Source organism: Chanodichthys erythropterus, chromosome 16 (genome assembly GCF_024489055.1).
Source record: "Chanodichthys erythropterus isolate Z2021 chromosome 16, ASM2448905v1, whole genome shotgun sequence".
NCBI classification, from domain to species: Eukaryota; Metazoa; Chordata; class Actinopteri; order Cypriniformes; family Xenocyprididae; genus Chanodichthys; species Chanodichthys erythropterus.
In genome coordinates, this window is record NC_090236.1 from 41,709,299 (window position 1) to 41,732,287 (window position 22,989).

The 22,989-nt window shown below is 39.2% G+C and overlaps 1 pseudogene; it reads left to right on the top strand.

The window, feature by feature from the left end:
* Nucleotides 1–21,663, top strand: part of LOC137003847 (NACHT, LRR and PYD domains-containing protein 3-like) — a 69,343-nt pseudogene extending 47,680 nt beyond the window's left edge.
* Nucleotides 21,664–22,989: the final 1,326 nt, after the last annotated feature.

Consider the following 22,989-nt stretch of genomic DNA (forward strand, 5'->3'; position numbering starts at 1 on the left):
GGGAACCCTGCACGTCCGCGGCCATCAGCGGCCTCTGAACTGTCCAAGCCGCCTGACCTGCCGTGGTTACCCAAGCCGCCTGACCTGCCGTGGCTGCCCGAGCCGCCTGACCTGCCGTGGCTGCCCGAGCCGCCTGACCTGCCGTGGTTGCCCGAGCCGCCTGACCTGCCGTGGTTGCCCGAGCCGCCTGACCTGCCGTGGCTGCCCGTGGCCCCTGACCCACCGTGGCCGCCCGAGCCACATGACCCGCCGTGGCCGCCCGAGGCTCCTGACCTGCCGTGGCCGCCCGTGGCACCTGACCCTCCGTGGCTGCCCGAGTGCCTGGACCTGCATTGGGGACCCTGTTCTTGTCTGCATGCAGGTCCCCAATGCACCCACCCCCCCCTCCCTAGCTGTTCCTTTCACGCCGCGAGGACGCGCCTTCCGGGAGGGGGGCGTTATGTCACGATCACCATCCGTTCCTGCTCACTCCGGACTCCATTTCCCATAATCCTCCCTTGCCTATCACATGCACTCACTCCACCAATCACCTGTTGCCACATCCACCCTAGCACACCACACTGATTACCACACCCAGCTGCAGCTCATTATCAGGACCATAAAGGACTCACACTCACACCACCAGTTTGCGAAGTCTTGATTACCCAGTGTGTCATTTCTAAGCGTTATTCCTTGTCTGCCTGTCCTGTGTTACCGTTCCTGCCTGTTGTCTGTTTCACGATCCTGTGCTGCCTACCTCTGACCCTTGCTTTGTTTACCGACCTGTGAATGTTATCTGCCCGTTCTGACCTCTGCCTGTACCTGGATTACGATTCTGTCTACCCTCTGCTGTTCCTGTTTGCCCTTGGTTTACCCTGCTTGTACGACGACGCTTATCTTTAATAAACGCTGCATTTGGATCCCTACCTGAGTCCCGCCTTCGTTACACATACCATGTAGTGACTTAAACACGATTAATACAATTTTAAAATCAACTCTATAGCGTACAGGCAGCCAGTGTAAAGACTGTAAAACTGGAGTAATATGATCCCGCTTACGAGACCTGGTCAGAAATCTTGCTGCTGCGTTCTGGACCAGCTGTAAACGAGAAAGAGCTGTTTGACTAATCCCAGCGTACAGTGAATTACAGTAATCTAATCTGGAGGTAATGAAAGCATGTATCACTTTTTCAAGGTTTTTAAAAGATAGGAAAGGTTTTACTTTAGCAAGAAGCCGCAGTTGGAAAAAGGAAGATTTAACCACAGAATTAATCTGTCTATCAAATTTCATTTGTTCATCAAATACAACACCCAAATTTTTTACATGTTGCTTAACATACGGTGATAACTCACCCAAATTTGGAATTGTAGAAGTCACAGACACAGAGGGTTTAAAAACAATCAATTCTGTTTTGCTCTCATTAAAATTTAAAAAGTTTAGAGACAACCATTTCTTTACATCACTCAAACAAAGCAATAGTGCATTCAGTCCATCCGGTGCATTCCGTTTTAGAGGCAGATAAACTTGTGTATCGTCCGCATAGCAATGGAACGATAGCCCATACTTTCTGAAAATAGAGCCAAGAGGGAGCATATAGAGAGAGAAAAGAAAGGGAGCTAAAATTGATCCTTGAGGAACTCCACTGGTTATCGCAGCTTTACTTGAGGTATGATCTCCTAACTTCACTGAAAAGGTCCTATTTGTCAGATAGGATCTAAACCACTGCAGGGCACTGCCAGTAATACCGGCGCTATATTCCAGTCGATCGAGAAGTACAGCATGATCGACAGTATCAAATGCAGCGGTGAGATCTAAAAGGAGTAAAACCGCATAGTTACCTGAGTCACATGTTAACAGTATATCATTTGAAACTTTCAGCAGTGCAGTCTCAGTAGAGTGATGTTTTCTAAACCCAGATTGGAAAACCTCAAAGATCAAATTTTCAGCCATAAAAGATTGTATTTGATCAAGAACTGATTTCTCAATAATTTTTGAAATGAAAGACAAATTGGAGATGGGCCTAGAGTAGACAATGGGTCTGAAAACAACCAACATAAACACATTTGTCCCAGTGATCAAACCAAGAGTGACATTGACACAAAAGGACCTTACAGATGATATGAAATGAATGTGTAATCTAACATAAATAGATCAATGAATTCAACCTTTGTACCTTTACAACGTTGGTAGTATATTTAAATGAACAATGTGTAGTCTTCCTCCACGTTTCTGCTCCTGGATATCCCTGTTTATTTGTCAGCAAAAGTCTGCTGAATGAAGCTAAACATGTTAGTTGATCATCATAGATCTGAGTCATTGTCTTTTCTCTTTCTGTCCTCAGCCTGAATAGATGCAGAATTACAGAGAAACAGTGTGTCATCCTGACTTCAGCTCCGAAATCAAACCCGTCACATCTGAGAGAGCTGAACCTTAGCTGGAATAAACTAGGAGACTCTGGAGTGAAAAACCTCAGGGATCTACTGATGAACCCACAATTCAAGCTGGAGAAACTACAGTTAGTATCATTATCATGTACAGCAGTTACAGTGTGATTGAAGTTTATTTACTTTATTTATTTCCGATTGGTCACATTTATTCATGATTCATTTAACTCACTCATGAACTGAACATGGATTTGAGTCATTTTCTCTTTCTGTCTTCAGTCTGGATAGATGCAGTAGTACAGAGGAACAGTGTGTCGTCCTGACTTCAGCTCTGAAATCAAACCCATCACACCTGAGAGAGCTGAACCTGAGCTGGAATAAACTAGGAAACACAGGAGTGAAGCACTTATGTGACATACTGAAGGATTCACACTGTAAACTGGAGAGATTGAGGTCAGTAACATTCACATACTAAGATGAAGATGAAGATCTCTCTTCCTCTGTTTTATTTGATTATGAAGATGGTGTGACTTTACAGAAAAAAGAATTTTCTTTTCTTCTGTCTTATTTTCTGCTCTCTCTCTCTCTCTGTCTCTCTAATGTAGTTTAAGCTTCTGTTATATCACAGTAGAAGGTTGTTCTGCTCTGACTTCAGCTCTGAAATCAAACCCGTCACACCTGAGAGAGCTGAACCTTAGCTGGAATAAACTAGGAGACTCTGGAGTGAAAAATCTCAGTGATCTACTGATGAACCCACAATTCAAGCTGGAGAAACTAGAGTTAGTATCATTATACTGTACAGCAGTTACAGTGAGATTGAAGTTTATTTACTTTATTTATTCCCGATTGGTCACATTTATTCATGATTCATTTAACTCACACATGAACTGAACATGGATTTGAGTCATTTTCTCTTTCTGTCTTCAGTCTGATTTACTGCAGTATTACAGAGAAACAGTGTGCCATCCTGACTTCAGCTCTGAAATCAAACCCGTCACACCTGAGAGAGCTGAACCTGAGCAGGAATAAACTAGGAAACACAGGAGTGAAGCGCTTATGTGACGTACTGAAGGATTCACACTGTAAACTGGAGAGATTGAGGTCAGTAACATTCACATACAAGAATCAAAATGCTGAAAAACACTTCAACAGTTTAAACTAAAACACTTTATACTCAATATCTCACAATAAGTCTGAGTTCACATTATATTTGTGTAAAATTCTACATCTTAGTATTTTGTAATCTGGTGAAATAAAGATGAAGATCTCTCTTCCTCTGTTTTATTTGATTATGAAGATGGTGTGACTTTACAGAATAAAGAGTTCCCTTTCAGTCGGTCACTTTGACGTTACGTCAGAGACTGACGAAATGGGGTCTTGCCCGAGAGCCCAATCACCTTCGAGTGTTAACAAAACGAGCCAATGATATGAGAAGTATCTTGGTCTGCAGAATTTGCATGCGCAAGCTCCGCCCCACACTGTGGGCATATAAGGAGCAGCGCGAACAACACGCATTCAAGCTTTCGCTTCGGAGCCGAGTGCATCGTGCCTTCACCGGAGTGTTTTCAGCGAGTCTCTGCAGTACTGGTGTCACGGCGTATCTCAGCGGATTCCAGTGTTCCTGCCTTGCCTGTTTCCCCTGAGTGCTTCAGTACTAAAAGAGTAATTTCTGAAAGAGCTAACGAGTTTCCAGGTCGCGTCTTTTTCAAGATGTCGTACCGCCCTTGTGTTTCTGGGTGCGGCCGGTATATGGCGCCTCTTGACGGCCATGATCGCTGTCTCAGCGTTCGTGGATGGTTCATGTTCTCATTGTGGGAACATGACTATCAAGATGCTTAGATCTAGACTCGTTTACCTTAAACAGTATCGAGTCCCCTCTGCCACACCCCGATCTTCGGCTGGTGGCCAGAGTGATCTGAGGGTTACGGTCTGGAACAACCTGACAAGCCAGCCTCCTCGGGCCACGCCCCCCTCTCAAGCGTCTCAGCCGGTGGAGCTTCCGGATGGGCCTGCTGCCTCCCCTTCTGGGGGACCCAGCGTCTCATTCAGGGCTCCGGAGGATGATCGTATGTTGATCGCTGCATCACAAGGCGGGTTTGAGTCCTCGGGAGATGAAGACTCGGCTGCGGTGCCTCCCCCTGGGAGAGCAGCGTTGTCCGCGTCAGATCCCGAGCTGACGGCCATGCTTGCCTGTGCAGCCAAGAGCATTGGGTTGGAGTGGAATCCTCCACCCCGCCCTGAGCGCTCAAGGTTGGATGATTGGTTCCTAGGGGCTGCACGCTCTGTTGAATGCCAGGGTCCCCCTCCAGTTCCTTTCTTCCCGGAAGTGCATGAGGAGGTCACCAGTTCATGGAGGGCACCTTTAACTGCCCGAAACCGTTCTGGCGCCTCCTCCGCCTTCACCTCCCTCGATGGCGGAGCGGCTAAAGGGTATGCAATTGTGTCCTCCGAGCGCTTCCACGTGGCGTGGTGATCCTAAGCTCCCGTCCAAGGCCTGTAAGTTCTCATCCACACTTGTGGCCAAGGCTTACAGAGCTGCGGGTCAGGCTGCTTCCGCCCTGCACGCCATGGCCACCTTGCAGGTTTACCAGGCTAAGGTGCTCAAGGGCTTGCACAAGGCGGGTGCTGACCAAGCGGCCCTCCAGGAGGCTCGCACGGCCGCCGACCTTGCCCTTCGGGCGACTAAGGTTGCCGTGCACTCAGTTGGTCAGGTGATGTCCACCTTGGTAGTCCAGGAGCGCCACCTATGGCTGAACCTGGCAGAGTCTTCACAGACTCCCGTTCAAAATGTTGACACCCAAACGCATTTTCGAGTGTGTTCGTCCACTAGATTGGTTTGCAGCGATAGACCTGAAGGATGCGTACTTTCATGTCTCCATTCTTCCTCGACACAGACCATTTCTTCGGTTTGCTTTCGAGGGGCAGGCATTTCAGTACAAGGTCCTCCCCTCCCTGAAGGAGGGAACGGAGACGTTACGTCCCCTTGCCACAAAAGCTGTACCGCTGATTGGCCGGGTCACTTGGCTCGGCTCCTCAGCGAAGACTTGAATGCGTGTTGCTCGCGCTGCTCCTTATATACCCACAGTGTGGGGCGGAGCTTGCGCATGCAAATTCCGCAGACCAAGATACTTCTCGTATCATTGGCTTGTTTTGTTAACACTCGAAGGTGATTGGGCTCTCGGGCGAGACCCCATTTCGTCAGTCTCTGACGTAATGTCTCCGTTCCCTCCTTCAGGGAACGAGGGTTACATACGTAACCTAGACGTTTTCTTTTCTTCGGTCTTATTTTCTGCTCTCTCTCTCTCTCTAGGGATTGTGGGTAGTGGGAGGAGCTTAGAGTTTGGGAACACGCTTTTGAGAGTTTGTTACGTTAATCTTTTTCTCGTTTTCTTTTATTTGAAATTTCGTAGAAAGAGATTAAATTTATATAACAGACTTTTTGTTGCGCGCTGACTGAGGTCGGCAAAATTGGCAAATGGGGTCAAGCGGAGATCTCTCACGCTTGACTCTTAGACATGGTTTGAAGTGTACACCTGATGATTCCATATCCGTGGAAGATGTGTTGGTCGCGGTCAGCGAACCGGTTGGTGGGATAAACATTAAGTCAGCTTCCAGAATGAACATAGCTGTTGTTGTTTTTCTTGCAGATGTTACGATGGTAGATGGTTTGATTGAACGTGGAATTTCAATTAATAACACGTTTGTGCCGGTACTGCCGTTATCTAGTCCATCAAAGAAAATAGTGCTATCGAATGTTCCTCCGTTTATTAAGAACGAAGTAATTCAAGGAGTGCTCGAAAGATACGGAAGATTAACAGCACCTATAAAAATGATTCCGATAGGTCTAAAAAATCCGGATCTCAAACATGTTATGTCTTTTCGCCGATGCACATACATGATATTGAATGAACAACAAGACCCGCTTAACTTGGCTGTAAAGTTAACTAATGAGGGTAAAGACTATACAATCTTCATTAGTTCGGATCACATGCTGTGTTTTTCATGCGGAGAACATGGGCATGTTAGACAAACATGCCCAAATAAACCAATTGATAAGCCGTCTAATTTCCAAACAAATGTGCAACACACTGGACAAAGTAATGACTTTGTCCCTGGTGTTGAAACGGCAGCAAAAGAAAACACTGATGTAGTAAATAGTGACAAGGGCGAGGAGATCGTCAATCAGGCAAATAGTGGAGAGAAATCCAATCTGACGATTAATGAAGATGACAAACGATCAGAAAAAGAACAAACAACAACAGAAAATAATAAAGATGGTGAAAGTGAGGCAGCTGATGAGAGTAATACTCAGATGTCAATTATGAGTTCAGAATATGTTTGTTCTGAAAATGAATCAGAAAATGATCTTGAGAGTGTAGGCAGTATTTCTGATATGGATGATTCTGAAAGAACGGAGACTTTGGGTGCTAGATTGTACACACTAAAACAAATTAACAATTTTCTAGATGAAACCAAAGGAGCTCGAAAACCACAAATTGTGAAATTTTTCCCAGATTTGAAGCGCTTTTTGGCGTCATGTAAAACTGCATTGAACAAGGCAACCCTTGAAGAACTCAGTAGACAGAAGCGATATCGTCTTAAGAAAATAGTAACAAAGGTGAAGGGCATGATAAAAGCTAATGCAAAGAAGGATTGAGTTTGGTTTTGGATGCCTTTTGCCTTCTTTTCTAATAGTCAGTATCATGGCATCCTTAAACTTTGGATTATTAAACGTTAATGGATGCCGTGGTGCTGAAAAAAGGTTTGCTTTGTTTGATTTTTTGAATTGGAAAAAAGCGAGTGTAGTTTTTTTGCAAGAAACACACACGGACGTGGATAATCAGGTGCAATGGTTAAGGGAGTGGAAAGGAACAGCTTTTCTTAGCCATGGTTCTAATGTTAGTGCTGGAGTGGCAGTTCTTTTTTCTCCAGATTTACAAATTAAAGATAGTAGAGTTGAAGAAATCATACCTGGAAGAATGCAATTGATTGAGATTAAATTATACGAGTTGTCTTTTTCTCTTATTAATATTTATGCTCCAAATGATAGTGTAGAAAGAGTTTCTTTTTTTAGAAAATTAAAAGAGGTTATTTCGAAAGTATCACACAATAGTATAATATTTTTAGCTGGCGATTTTAATTGTACTCTTGATTATATTATGGAATCATGTCGAACCTCAAAACTGTTGTTCAGTATCATAATCTTGTGGATATATGGAGGGAAGCTTTTCCTTATGATAAACAATATATACGTGGCTTAAAATTAATTCTAACACTATTTCTGGTGCACGACTTGACCGATTTTATGTTCAAATGAACAAAAGAGGTAGATTTTTTAATAGTAATATTTTGCCAACATCTTTTTCTGATCATCATTATATTGCAGTAACTATGATAACAACACAGAGGACTTCTTAGTCAAGTCAAGTCAAGTCAAATTTATTTATATAGCGCTTTTACAATTGGTAATTGTTTCAAAGCAGCTTTACATATTAGAAGCACAGAAAAAAAGGGAAGTGGTTAAAACTGTACAAACAAGCGTGGTAATATGTAACATATACAAGATGGTGCTACATTAAGCCAATGTCGGCTGACTTCCAGGGGTGGAAAAAACCCCCTAGGAGAAAAACCCAGCGTGCTAGCACTGGGAAAAAAGTCCTAGGAGGGAAAAAACCCCTTGGAAGATATATATATGTAAATGTATATGGAGATCAAAATCTGAATTGTACATTTTTATTTTAGAGATTAAAAATCTATTATATATAAATATACGTAAGCGGATACGGGGATCCTGGGCTACGTTGTAGTCAGGTCCAGACGCAGGTTCTCCATCTGACCTGGATACGGCCTGGATCCAGCACCCGGCAAACCTCAGGATAAGCAGAGACAGATATTAGCGTAGATGCCATTCTTGTTCTGATGTACAGGTATATCTAGTGTTATAGGAAATGTTCTCGGTTCCGGCCGACCTAATTATTGCAGCGTAACAATCCTTTAACGGATTTGAAAAATGTTAATGTATTGATAATGTGTTATGTGTATGCAAGAGCAAAGAGATGTGTTTTTAGTCTAGATTTAAACTGACAGAGTGTGTCTGCTTCCCGAACAATGCTAGGAAGATTGTTCCAGAGTTTAGGTGCTAAATAGGAAAATGATCTGCCGCCTTCAGTTGATTTTGATATTCTGGGTATTATCAACTGGCCTAAATTCTGAGATCGCAATAAACGTGAAGGACTATAATGCATTAAGAGCTCACTTAGGTACTGGGGAGCTAAACCATTTAGAGCTTTATAAGTAAGTAGCAAGATTTTAAAATCTATACGATGTTTAATAGGGAGCCAATGTAATGTTGACAGAACTGGGCTAATATGGTCATACTTTCTGGTTCTAGTAAGAACTCTAGCTGCCGCATTTTGAACCAACTGTAGTTTGTTTAAAAGCCGAGCAGAACAACCACCCAGTAGAGCGTTACAATAATCTAGTCTTGAGGTCATGAATGCATGAACCAACTGTTCCGCATTTGTCATTGAGAGCATATGTCGTAATTTAGATATATTTTTTAGATGGAAGAAGGCGGTTTTACAGATACTAGAAACATGACTTTCAAATGAAAGATTGGTATCAAAGAGCACACCCAGGTTCCTAACTGAGGACGAAGGTTTAATGGAGCACCCGTCAAGTGTTAGAGAGTATTCAAGGTTTTTTTCGTGAGGAAGTTTTTGGTCCAAAGATTAGGAAATCAGTTTTTCTGAATTTAATAATAAGAAATTTCTTGTCATCCAGTTTTTAATGTCAGCTATGCATTCTGTTAGTTTTGTGAATTTGTAGGTTTCGTCAGGGCGCGAGGAAATATAGAGCTGAGTATCGTCAGCGTAGCAGTGAAAACTAACACCATGCTTCCCTAATTATCTCTCCTAAGGGCAGCATGTACAGAGTGAAAAGCAACGGTCCTAATACTGAGCCTTGTGGTACCCCATATTTAACCTGTGATCGATACGACATCTCTTCATTAACTACCACAGACTGATAACGGTCAGATAAGTATGATTTGAACCATGCCAAAGCAATTCCACTAATGCCAATATAGTTTTCAAGTCTTTTTAAAAGAATGTTATGATCGATAGTGTCAAAAGCAGCACTGAGATCTAATAACACTAATAGAGAAATACAGCCACGATCGGATGATAGGAGTAGATCGTTTGTAACTCTAACGAGAGCAGTCTCAGTACTATGGTATGGTCTAAATCCTGACTGGAAATCCTCACAGATTCCATTTCTTTCTAAAAAGGAACACAGTTGTGTTGAAACTGCCTTTTCTAGTATCTTTGACAGAAAAGGTAGATTCGAGATTGGCCTGTAATTTACTAAATCTCTCGGATCTAGTTGAGGTTTTTTAATAAGAGGTTTGATAATAGCCTGCTTAAAGGTTTTTGGCACGTGTCCTAGTGTTAAAGATGAATTAATTATATCAAGAAGTGGACCTACGACCTCTGGAAGCATTTCTTTCAGTAGTTTAGTCGGCATTGGGTCTAACATACATGTCGTTGATTTTGATGATTTGATAAGTTTAGATAATTCTTCCTCTCCTATAGCGGCGAATGATTCTAGTTTTACCTCAGGGACACTACAGTGCACTGTCTGAAGAGAAACTGTAGACGGTTGCATGTTTATAATTTTCTCTTTAATATTATCAATCTTGCAAGTAAAGAAGTTCATAAAGTCATTACTGCTGTGCTCTATGGAAACGTCAGCAGTTGAATCTCTGTTTCTAGTTAATTTAGCCACTGTGTCAAATAAATACCTAGGATTATGTTTGTTTTCTATTAAGAGATTTGAAAAATAAGTAGATCTAGCATTTCTTATGGCTGTTCTGTACTCAATCATTTTTTCTTTCCACGAAAGGCGAAAAACTTCTAGTTTTGTTTTCTTCCAACTACGTTCAGCTTTTCTAACAGCTCGTTTTAGAGCCCGAGTGTGCTCATCATACCACGGCGTTGGATTAGTTTCCTTAATCTTCTTTAGACGCAAACGAGCGACCGCATCTAATGTGCTGGAAAAGAGAGAGCCAATAGTTTCTGTTGCAGCATCGAGTTCTTCTAAGTTGTCAGGTATACTAAGGCGATGAAACTGCTCTGGGAGATTATTTATAAAGCAATCTTTAGTGGCAGACGTGATTGTTCTACAATATTTATGGCTGGGTGGTGGTTTTGTAGCCTTGGCTAATTGTATTATACACGAGACTAAATAATGATCTGATATATCATCGCTCTGCTGTAGAATTTCAACAGCATCAATATCTATTCCATGCGACAGTATTAGATCTAGGGTATGATTGCGACAATGAGTGGGTCCTGACACGTGTTGTTTAACTCCAATAGAGTTTAAAATATCTGCAAATGCCAATCCAAATGCGTCTTTATTATTATCTACATGGATATTAAAATCACCAACAACAAGGACTTTATCCGCAGCCAGTACTAACTCTGATAGAAACTCAGCAAATTCTTTGATAAGTCAGTATGGTGCCCTGGTGGCCTGTATACAGTAGCCAGCACAAATGTCAACTTACATAATGTTACATAAAGCACCATCACTTCAAAGGAATTATATTTGAAATTCTTTTGAATGATTCTGAATATATTACTATAAATTACAGCAACACCTCCCCCTTTGCCTTTCTGTCGAGGATTGTGTCGATAATCATAACCTTGAGGACTAGATTCATTTAAAGTAATGTAATCGTCTGGTTTTAGCCAGGTTTCTGTCAAACACAGCAAGTCTAGTTTATTGTCTGTGATAATTTCATTTACAATAAGTGCTTTTGAAGAAATAGATCTAATATTCAGTAACCCAAGCTTTATCATTTGTTTATCTGATTTATCTGTGATTTTCATTTTTTGAACATCAATTAAATTTTTACCCTTAAAAGGTTTTGGAAGTTTTTTGTATTTACTAGTTCGAGGTACAGACACAGTCTCTATGTGATAATATCTAGGTGAAAGTGTTTCTATGTGCTGTGAATTATCTGAGTTCTGTGACATGAGGCGGCTAGCAGACGGTCGGTTTAGCCAGTTTGTCTGCGTCCTGATCTGGGCCCTGGTTTGTCATGTTTCAGCTCTAAGACTATTTGCCAAATTTCTAGAAAGAAGAGCAGCACCATCCCGGGAGGGATGAATACCATCTCTTTTCAACAGATCAGGTCTGCCCCAAAAGCTTTTCCAATTGTCTATGAAACCTATATTATTCTGCGCACACCACTTAGACAGCCAGCCATTGAGTGATGATAACCTGCTAACTATCTCATCACTCCGACGAACAGGAAAAATTTTACCATAAAATTTGGCGTTTTAATAATAGATTATTACAAGATAAATCTTTCGTAAAATTTTTCACTCTTTTTTGGGGAGAGTGGAGAGAGAGAAAGTTACAGTATAAAACGTTATGCCAGTGGTGGGATATTGGAAAAGTACTGATTCAGATTTTTTGCCAACAATATACAAGCAATCGAATGATGGAACTGAAAGAAAAAGTCCAGTTTTTGGAACAGCAGATTCTCAAGTTAAGCAGTTCCATCAGTGAGGGTGAAGAGACGGAAACAGCAAAAAGGCTAAAAGAGTATAACTTGATTTTGAAGAATTTATATGAAGAAAGAAGTCGCAGTGCATTTTTACGGGGAAAATATCTTCAGTTAAACAGCATGGATTCTTCAACAACTTTCTTTTTCTCATTGGATTGTCAAATGGGAAAGAGATAACGGAAAAGAAAGAAATAATTTCACAAGCTTTACTTTTTTATGAAGATTTATATACTGCACAACCTTGTGACCTAGAAGCAACTAATCAGCTTTTAAATGGACTTCCACATCTTGAAAAAGATGATGAAGCTGAATTAGAGAAACCTTTGTCATTTCAAGAGTTAACCATGGCTGTTCAGCAACAATCTCCAGGAAAATCACCAGGGCTGGATGGATTGACTTCTGAATTTTACAAAGCTTTCTGGTCTCTTATTGGACAGGATCTGTATGCTGTGTTTCTTGAAAGCTCTGAATCAAAAGTCTTACCCCTTAGTTGCAGAAGAGCTGTAGTGACTCTTCTACCCAAGAAAGGAGATCTTGGTTTATTAAAAAACTGGTGACCAGTCTCTCTTTTGGGAACTGATTATAAAATATTATCTAAAACTTTGACAAATCGTCTTAAGAAATGTATAGCAACTATTATCCATGAAGATCAGTCTTATTGTGTACCAAAGCGATCTATATTTGACAATCTTTTTCTTGTGCGAGACATGTTATATTTAACTGAATTGCACAAACTTGATCTTGGTCTTGTGTGTTTGGACCAGGAGAAAGCTTTCGACAAAGTAGATCATGAATATCTGTTCAAAACACTTGAGGGCTTTGGCTTTGGGAAAGTTTTTATTTCATGGATAAGTCTTCTATATAAGGATGTTTATAGTATGTTGAAAATCAATGGAAATCTGACGAGTCCTTTTTCTGTACGTAGGGGAGTGAGACAGGGGTGCAGTTTATCTGGCCTATTGTACATCATTTCTATTGAACCGATGTTGAAGATGTTGAGAGAGAAACTGCAAGGATTGACATCATCTTGCTTCTCAAATATACCAGCAGTGAAACTAACAGCTTATGCTGATGACATCACAGTGATCATTCGATCCGATGATGATGTTAAAAATCTAATTTCGTGTCTTAACATCTTTCAGAATGCTTCTTCTGCACGTGTTAATTGGGAAAAAACTGACATGTTGTTGTTAGGGCATTGGACAAATCAGAATCCACCTAAGCTTCCACATCAAAGGAGGAGTTAAGATACTTGGACTGTTTTTTGGGACTGAGCAGTATATGGAAAAAAATTGGGAAGGACTAATAGAAAAAGTGACAGGAAAGCTCCTGAGATGGAAATGGATTCAAGCCCAGCTATCTTTCAGAGGCAGAGTGTTAGTATTGAACAATCTAGCCGCCTCAATGCTGTGGCATCGTCTAACAGTGCTGGATCCTCCAGAAGAACTTTTGTCACACCTTCAAAAAGCTTTTATAGACTTTTTTTGGGGTGGCCATTATTGGCTTCCCCCTGGAGTACTTTGTCTTCCTGTTATTGAGGGTGGTCAAGGATTAATTCATTTAGCCTCTAAGGTGAAAGCCATGAGGTTACAGACTGCCCAAAAACTGCTTTATACATCTGACTCTGTACCGTGGATTAGTTTTGGTCTTGCCATAATAAGGGGGGGAAATAAGATGGAATTTGATAAAGAAATGTTTTTGATTTCAGGAAAAGTTGTAAAGGATGTGTTTGGGATTAAGTTTTATGGATCTGTTTTTAAAGCTTGGAGTTATTTTAAGTTGGAGCGAAAAGAACATTTTGGTTTGGATGAACCACTTTTTTATAATCCTTGGTTTTCCCAAAAATGTATTATTTCCAACATTGATATTTCTAACTTTGTCTCAGGTGGGGTAACTAAGGTTGGACATTTGGTTGATTTGATAAATAGAGAGTGGTTATCAGTACCTTTTTTTACAACAAAGATTGGAGGCAGATCAGAGAGAATAGTTGGAAATATATTGAAGAATTTGAATATATTGGGGAATATATAACCAATTTTATGTCTGGTAATGATTATATAAATGTGCTTTTTCCAGAAGTGTATATAACTCCACAGGTTGATCAAGCTTGGAATGATAATGGTGTTAATGTGAATATGTTGTTATCCTTTAAAGGTTTACAAAGTCTTCCTTTTTCTGTAGTGAACAAACTAAGTTTATATAATGTTTGTGTAAAGTCTTTTTTTGTTGGGCAGTTAAGAGAGAGGAGAGACACAAAGTGGAGAACTCATCTCTTAGAGTCAGGAAATAAATCACCTTCCTGGCGGCTATTGTATAAAAACCCACTACCAAAGAGGTCTGGTGATTTACAGTGGCGGATTTTGCATTGTGCACTACCAACAAAAGTGTTTTTGTTTAAATGTAACTATTCAGTTTCAGCACTTTGTACTTTGTGTAATGAAATTGATACTGTTTTTCATGTTTTTGGTGAATGTTGTAAATTATCCCTGCTTTTCAATATTTTGGATAGAATTTTGAGTAGTTTAGGAATAATTTTTTCGAAAACAGTGTTTATTTATGGGTGTAAATATTCTCGTGATAAATGGGAATTTTGTACCTTTTCAAATTTTTTAGTTGGTCAAGCAAAATTAGCCATTTGGAAGGCATATAAAATTGAAATGGAAGGACACGAAGTAAATATGGTAAATATATTTAAGGCCTTGGTTGAGTCTAGAATTAGGTTAGAATATGAATTTAATAAAATGAATAGTGATCTTTTAATGTTTGAGAAGAAATGGTGTGTAAACAAAGGATTGATTTTTATAGAAGATGAAGAGATTTATTTTAACTGGTAAATAGTTTTTTAAATAATGTTTTTTTTTTTTGTATGTTAAAAGTATCTTTTTTGATGGTGAATTAAATTGCGGTTTAAAAGTCAAAAGTCTCTCTCTCTCTCTCTCTCTAATGTAGTTTAAGTTTCTGTTATATCACAGAAGAAGATTGTTCTGCTCTGACTTCAGCTCTGAAATCAAACCCGTCACACCTGAGAGAGCTGAACCTTAGCTGGAATAAACTAGGAGACTCTGGAGTGAAAAACCTCAGTGATCTACTGATGAACCCACAATTCAAGCTGGAGAAACTAGAGTTAGTATCATTATCCTGTACAGCAGTTACAGTGAGATTGAAGTTTATTTACTTTATTTATTCCTGATTGGTCACATTTATTCATTATTCATTTAACTCACACATGAACTGAACATGGATTTGAGTCATTTTCTCTTTCTGTCTTCAGTCTGGATGGATGCTGTAGTACAGAAGAACAGTGTGTCATCCTGACTTCAGCTCTGAAATCAAACCCGTCACACCTGAGAGAGCTGAACCTGAGCTGGAATAAACTAGAAAACACAGGAGTGAAGCACTTATGTGACGTACTGAAGGATTCACACTGTAAACTGGAGAGATTGAGGTCAGTAACATTCACATACTAGAATCAAAATGCTGAAAATCACTTCAACAATTTAAACTAAAACACTTTATACTCAATATCTCACAATGAGTCTTAAGTTCACATTATATTTGTGTAAAATTCTTCATCTTAGTATTTTGTGATCTGGTGAAATAAAGATCTCTCTTCCTCTGTTTTATTTGATTAGGAAGATGGTGTGACTTTACAGAATAAAGGGTTTTCTTCTGTCTTATTTTTTTCTCTCTTTTTCTTTTTCTCTCTCTCTCTCTCTCTCTCTCTCTCTAATGTAGTTTAAGCTTGTGTTTTATGACAGAAGAAGGTTGTTCTGCTCTGACTTCAGCTCTGAAATCAAACCCGTCACACCTGAGAGAGCTGGACCTGAGCTGGAATAATCTAGGAGACTCTGGAGTGAAAAACCTCAGTGATCTACTGATGAACCCACAATTCAAGCTGGAGAAACTACAGTTAGTATCATTATACTGTACAGCAGTTACAGTGAGATTGAAGTTTATAAAGTTAAACTTAAGAACTTTATTAATCCCACTAGGGGCAATTCTAGTAGGGTAGTAGCATCATATAGCAGACACAAAATAACACCTAGACAGTACAGAAAATAAGTACATAAAGAAGTAAATACTAGTGGTGGGCATAGATTAATTTTTTTTAATCTAGATTAATCTCACTGTAGCCTTGGAATTAATCTAGATTAATCTAGATTAAAACGGCTCATTTGAATTCTGCTGAAGACATTCAGAATATGTGTGCTACCCAAATAATGACTAAAAGTAATCCGCCATTTTGTCCGACAAAGCAGTCAGGAGTTAGAAGATTAACCTCGGTGGAGTTAAACTTGAAAAATTGTGTATATTGACATCTTTCCGCGTTTGAAACAACATTGATTCTCATGTTCATTCATGTTTATTTGATGCTATAAATGGACTCGTAGTAAGAGATGATCGGTTTACGAGCCTCTTGAGCTGAGGCGCTACAGTGATCTGTCATGACTATGGTCACGACACATTAAAGAGCCACAAAACGGTTTTTATTGTTTGAATTTCTTAAAAAACTACACAGTTTTAAAGCTGGGACTTTGTTTAATATCATAAGTAACCTGCTCTGTCTTGTCTGTCGACGTGTTGTCAGTATCCTCTTTGCTCCGTGATGCATTAATCACAGTGTGTGGTGTGACAGCGCCATGGCTTATCGGACAAAGCACCTGTAACTAAGGGGGTGGGTCTTTGCGAAGGGTCAATTCAGCTAGGTATACATCCGCGCTAAAATATCAAGGTGAAAGTCATCATAGCTTGCGTAGTATAGACCTAGCCTGGTAATACCAGACTCTGCTACTTCACTTTGCTTCGTAGACAGAGTCTGGAATGGCATAATAGAGAAGTGTTTTCTCTCTCGCTAGGGGGCGCTTGTCTGAAGTTTAAAATCATTGGTTACCCGTAAGCCAATCAGATACGTTTAGTTATGACGTATGTTATGCGCCTGTACAGCCGCATCGAAGCACAGACATCATGCATCGAACTCAAATCTATGATTGAACTTCCACTGTAAACCTGTTGTAAACACATGATGATGCGAGCGAAATACCGGAGTGAACATGGCTGTAAACGACTTTTGCAGATTATGCGAAGTTAATCTACGCATACACGGTACAATCACGGCCTCTAAACTTATTTTTGACAGAGTGAAACAAGAAAATGTTTGTAGCCAACTCTCAAACTTAGGATTAGATCTTTTAAACACAGCTCTTTGTTCCTCACGAGTTTGTTCGGAAATGCTGCAACGTAATTTCAAGATTACATCATGACATGGAAATATTTAAGGACTGGAAAAGAAAGGAGACACTGGCCTGTCAAAAGGTAACGTTCGCCAGTTCGAGCTCGACCGATAAAAGAGACCGAGATACACCATCTAAAACTCCAAGGACCATAAAAAAGCCGAGAAAGTCCATGGAGTTGCGATCACGGAGCAGTGTCACCGAGGTGGGTTAAACACTACAACTACCTGTTTACAAATCTACTAAATTTAAAATTAGCATTTTTTTTCTGTTACTTTTTTTCATATGAGAATGTTAAAGAGACATGCAGACTAGGTACGTTTAAATCTGCGACGAAAAACACGGCAGGCCTTACTTTTCTTTTTTTTTAATCATAAAATGACTTTCTGATACAGAACAGGATGTTTATTTCATACATGTGAATATAGAAATAAGTTATCAATATTCATATGAAATATTACATCTTATTATTAAAATGTTTGAAATGATTACTCCAAATATTACACTTGTTTTTTCATTAAAGTTTGCTCCAAGAACACATTAATTTGTACATTAGATACAGTGTATAGATACATTGCATTAAATGGCGACAAGGTTGTCTTGATAAAGCGTTGATGCTAGCATAGCTCGCCATTTGGGATTCAGAATCCAGGATTCGGGGCTACCAAAAATAAGGCTGTAATACCCCGCCATTATATCTTGATCATTGTGCACGCCAAGCTGTGCAGCACACAGACCAAGTTTTTCTGCCTCCTTGACCTGATCCTCCATGAGTGCAACCAAGGGGGACACAATTACAACTATAGCCTTGCCGGCCTTTGGCCTCCCCAGTTTCTCGCTAACTAACGGTAACAAATTGATAAATTAAACTTTTCCCAAAACCAGTCGGGAGTAGGGCCACAACATCACCTCCATTTAAAATGTTTATCAAACACTCTTCTTGTTCTGGCTTCAGTTTGAAAAAGAGTTGAATGTTCTCCATAACAGAGCGAATTGCATCCCGTGTCTCGTTTCCCATTTCCGCGGTCGTTTCGGTTTTTGATTTCTCTAACCTACAATGTAAAACTCGGCGCTTAGCATCTACGTCACGGCTCTCAGCCCGCCCTCTGTTCGTTGATTGGCCCGGCTGTTTCCAGACCGGTGGCAAACAGAAAGCTCTGACGCTGTATCAGACTGAGTACAGAAGCGAAATGAAATTGAGCGGAAGTAGGAAGTCTGACGTAGTCAGGCTAGTATAGACCCAGCTCCCAACCCAACTTTGAGAATAGATTAACGGCGTTATTTTTTTTATCGCCCGATAAGAGTCTCAAGTTAACGCAGCACGTTAATGCCAATAATAGCCCACCACTAGTAAAAACATAACCCAACATGCTTCATAAATAAATTCATTAAAAAAAAATACTAATTAAAACGTAAAATTGCAAAGATGAATAGCCTCTGGAACAAAGGTAAATTTATATCTATTAGATAGATAAACATTTAATGCTTCTAAATCGTCTTCCAGAGGGCAGTGCTTCAAAGTAAACCCCCAAGGGATGAGAGTCATCTTCCGTGACCCTCCGAGTTTTCTTTAGCATTTGTTGCTCATGGAATTCTGTTAGACTCCACAAAGGCACACCAATAATTTTTAGCAGGTCCTAACTAAAGTCTGCAAACAATTCCTGTTTTTAAGAGAAAGTGATGAGTACCAACATAAAAAAAGAAAAACTCAGTATAAAAAAGAAAAAAGTACTCAATATGTTTATTTTTCGAATAATAAAGACAGATTGATTATACGACTATTCGTGCACACCCCTAATGTACTGATTGTGTACATGCAGAGATTTGCCTTTTCAACTGAGAATAAAGAGTTCAAATAAATAGTTCAAAAGAAATAGGAGAAACAGTGTCTTCAGCACACAGAACTAATGTAACTGGGTTTCAGAACAGACTATTGGAAACTAAATGCTGCTGAAGCTCTTCAATAAGATGATCATCATAGATGTGAACTATTGTTATTTCTGTCTTCAGTCTGAGTGATTGCAGGATTACAGAGGAACAGTGTGTCATCCTGACTTCAGCTCTGAAATCAAACCCGTCACACCTGAGAGAGCTGAACCTGAGCTGGAATAAACTAGGAAACACAGGAGTGAAGCACTTATGTGACATACTGAAGGATTCACACTGTAAACTGGAGAGTTTGAGGTCAGTAACATTCACATACAGGAATCAAAATGACTTCAAAAACACTTCAACAGTTTAAACTTAAACACTTTATACTCAATATCTCACAATAAGTCTGAATTCACATTATATTTGTGTAAAATTCTTCAAATTAGTATTTTGTGATCTGGTGAAGTAAAGATGAAGATCTCTCTTCCTCTGTTTTATTTGCTTATGAAGATGATGTGACTTTATAGAATAAAGAGTTTTTTTTCTTCTGTCTTATTTTCTGGTCTCTCTCTAATGTAGTTTAAGCTTCTGTTATATCACAGAAGAAGGTTGTTTTGATGTGACTTCATCTCTGAAATCAACCCCGTCACACCTGAGAGAGCTGAACCTGAGCGGGAATAAACTAGGAGACTATGGAGTGAAAAACCTCAGTGATCTACTGATGAACCCACAATTCAAGCTGGAGAAACTACAGTTAGTATCATTATACTGTACAGCAGTTACAGTGAGATTGAAGTTTATTTACTTTATTTATTCCCAATTGGTCACATTTATTCATGATTCATTTTACTCACACATGAACTGAACATGGATTTGAGTCATTTTCTCTTTCTGTCTTCAGTCTGGATAGATGCAGTATTACAGAGAAACAGTGTGTCATCCTGACTTCAGCTCTGAAATCAAACCCATCACACCTGAGAGAGCTGAACCTGAGCAGGAATAAACTAGGAAACACAGGAGTGAAGCACCTATGTTACGTACTGAAGAATTCACACTGTAAACTGGAGAGATTGAGGTCAGTAACATTCACATACAAGAATCCAAAATGCTGAAAAACACTTCAACAGTTTAAACTAAAACACTTTATACTCAATATCTCACAGTGAGTCTGAGTTCACATTATATTTGTATAAAATTCTTCATCTTAGTATTTTGTGATCTGCTGAAATAAAAATGATGATCTTCTTCCTCTGTTTTATTTGCTTATGAAGATGGTGTCTTTACAGAATAAAGGGTTTTCTTTTCTTCTCTTATTTTCTTCTCTCTCTCTCTCTCTCTCTCTCTCTCTCTCTCACTGTCTCTCCTAATGTAGTTTAAGCTTCTGTTATATCACAGAAAAAGGTTGTTCTGCTCTGACTTCAGCTCTGAAATCAAACCCGTCACACCTGAGAGAGCTGAACCTGAGAGAGAATATAATAGGAAACACAGGAGTGAAGCGCTTATGTGACGTACTGAAGGATTCACACTGTAAACTGGAGAGATTGAGGTCAGTAACATTCTTCACATACAAGAATCAAAATGCTGAAAATCACTTCAACAGTTTAAACTAAAACACTTTATACTCAATATCTCTCAATGAGTCTGAGTTCATCATTATATTTTAATTAAAATTCTTCACTTGTAAGATGATCTCTCTTCCTCTGTTTGTGTCTTTCTAGTCTACAGTTCTGTGGCATTACAGATGTTTCTTCTTTAACTCAGTCTTTCATTAACTCAAAAGCACTGCAGTTTTTAAAAGTTCTTGATCTGAGGAAGAATAAGATAGGAGACTCAATGCAGCGTCTCCGTGACGTGATACGAGACTCAAACTGTGTCCTGAGGTGAGAAAACATCACTGTGATATTAAAGATCTTCATTTACCTCTGATATGCGAACAAACTTTTCAGATATTCATGAAAATAAATTATCATTAAGCTTTATTGCAACAAAGGGTTTGTGTGAGAACAAAATGTGAAGTTATTAAAATGTTCAACACAAAGGAGGAAAGAGAACAAAATCAAACTGTCACAGCTTTATTCAACAACACCTGTTTTATTAACTGTGTCAGTAGAAGTGAATCATTTCAGTTTGAGAATAGACTTGTTCAGATTGTAGGAAACGCTGCACTCCTGCTAAAATCAGTGTTCAGCTTCAGCTCACAGCTGTCCAGCCTCACATGAGAAACGTCTCTGTCTCTAGTGTGTTTTTACTTTGACAAGAAAACAAACAAACATATCAACGTGATTCATGTTTAAATGTATTATATTAGAACACATATCTCTGCAAGATCATGTAAAGTCAGTAATTAATCTGATTACAGGAATTTGATGTAACTTCTCAAAAAACAGTAATTTAAATATAGTAACTAATTTGCATTTTGTTCAACTGAATACTGATTGTTTTCTCTTCTGTTCCTCCTTACAGAGTAGATGAAGATCAATTGCCAATTGTCTCTAAACAAGTTCAATCTCCAAACATCCCTGATAGAGTTCAATCGCAAAAAAAGTCTCTAAAAGAGTTCAATCCCCCAAGTGTTTGGGAACAGATATGGATCAAGCAGTTGTTGAAGGTGGAGTTTTGAGGATTCATCAGAGAGAAAACAGAAACAATAACTTAATGTACTGTAAAAAGAAAGAAACTTCAGTACACTGTTGTAACACTATTATAAAACCTCATATTCTTACTGTTCATGCTCACTGGAGAAGCATTGTGGCTGTGGAATACCCATAATCCCTTGCTCTTTAATAATTTTGTGTTTGGTCAAAGCAAAGATCTGGACTGTAAATGGTATTTTGAATTGGCAGATCTTTGAGCTTCAATTGTTGTTTAATTTAAGATTTTGTTGTAAAGTTGTGGTTTGTGTGTTTTGTTTTTGTAAAATTGTTCATAATGCTGAACTATAATACAAATTTTCACTAAACCAATGATGACGATGGACTGTTGATCAAACTGAGCTCAACGGACTTCATGATCAAAGCAAACATTGCAAGTTTACTAATTAAAACTTAAAACTAAATGAAGCTGAACTCAATTGGAGTGTGATTAGTTGCCCTCTGTATATTTATTTGTATATTCCTATTTTTTTAGTCTTACATTTTTTTTATTTGGATTATTTTAATTGTGGTATATTTCTTTGTCCATTACCAAAGATAAAAGAACAAAGTGTATAATTTTTTTTTTTTAAATGACTCACCAACAAAACAGAAATAGGCCCTTATGCAGCAGAATATGTTCATTTTTCTTAAAAAAAACACAACTTTGATAGACAAATAGGCTATACATACAAAACAAACATGATTAAAATGTGTGGATGAGTGAAAACATCCACAAACATCAATTGAACCAATTGATTCAAAAAACTATTCCGTTTCAAAGTAATTGAAACACCTCAAGCTGGCAAGTGGCGACATCTGCTGGTCAAAATCGTGTAACAAAAACGTCTCTGGTTACCAAACATAACAATGATTCCCTGAGAGGAGGGAACGAGACAGTAGGCGTTTCTCAATACCAAGTTCGCAAAGTTCGGACTTGCATCCTTGGTAGTTAGGACGTGGCAAGTTCGACTCAGGAGAACAAACTTTTGTGAACGAGAGGATGCAAGTACGGTGATTCTGCAAATGGCACAGCAGCATACTTGTTAACGTCACCCAGCTCGCTCTGGCTTCTCCAGTTATCTCTGTATGTATATTTTAGGCAACAATAAAAATGTGTAATGTGTTATAAAACACCACTCTGCCTCTTTTCGCTTTATTTAAAAAACAAACAAACAAAAACATATTAATAGACTCACAATTGTGGTTCAGGCAATGCGTTCATTGATTTTCTTCAATGTGTAGGGAAAACACCCTAGGAAGTAAAATTAGCTCAAATGAAATATTTAGGGAATTATAAAGAGTTGTTTAGATTA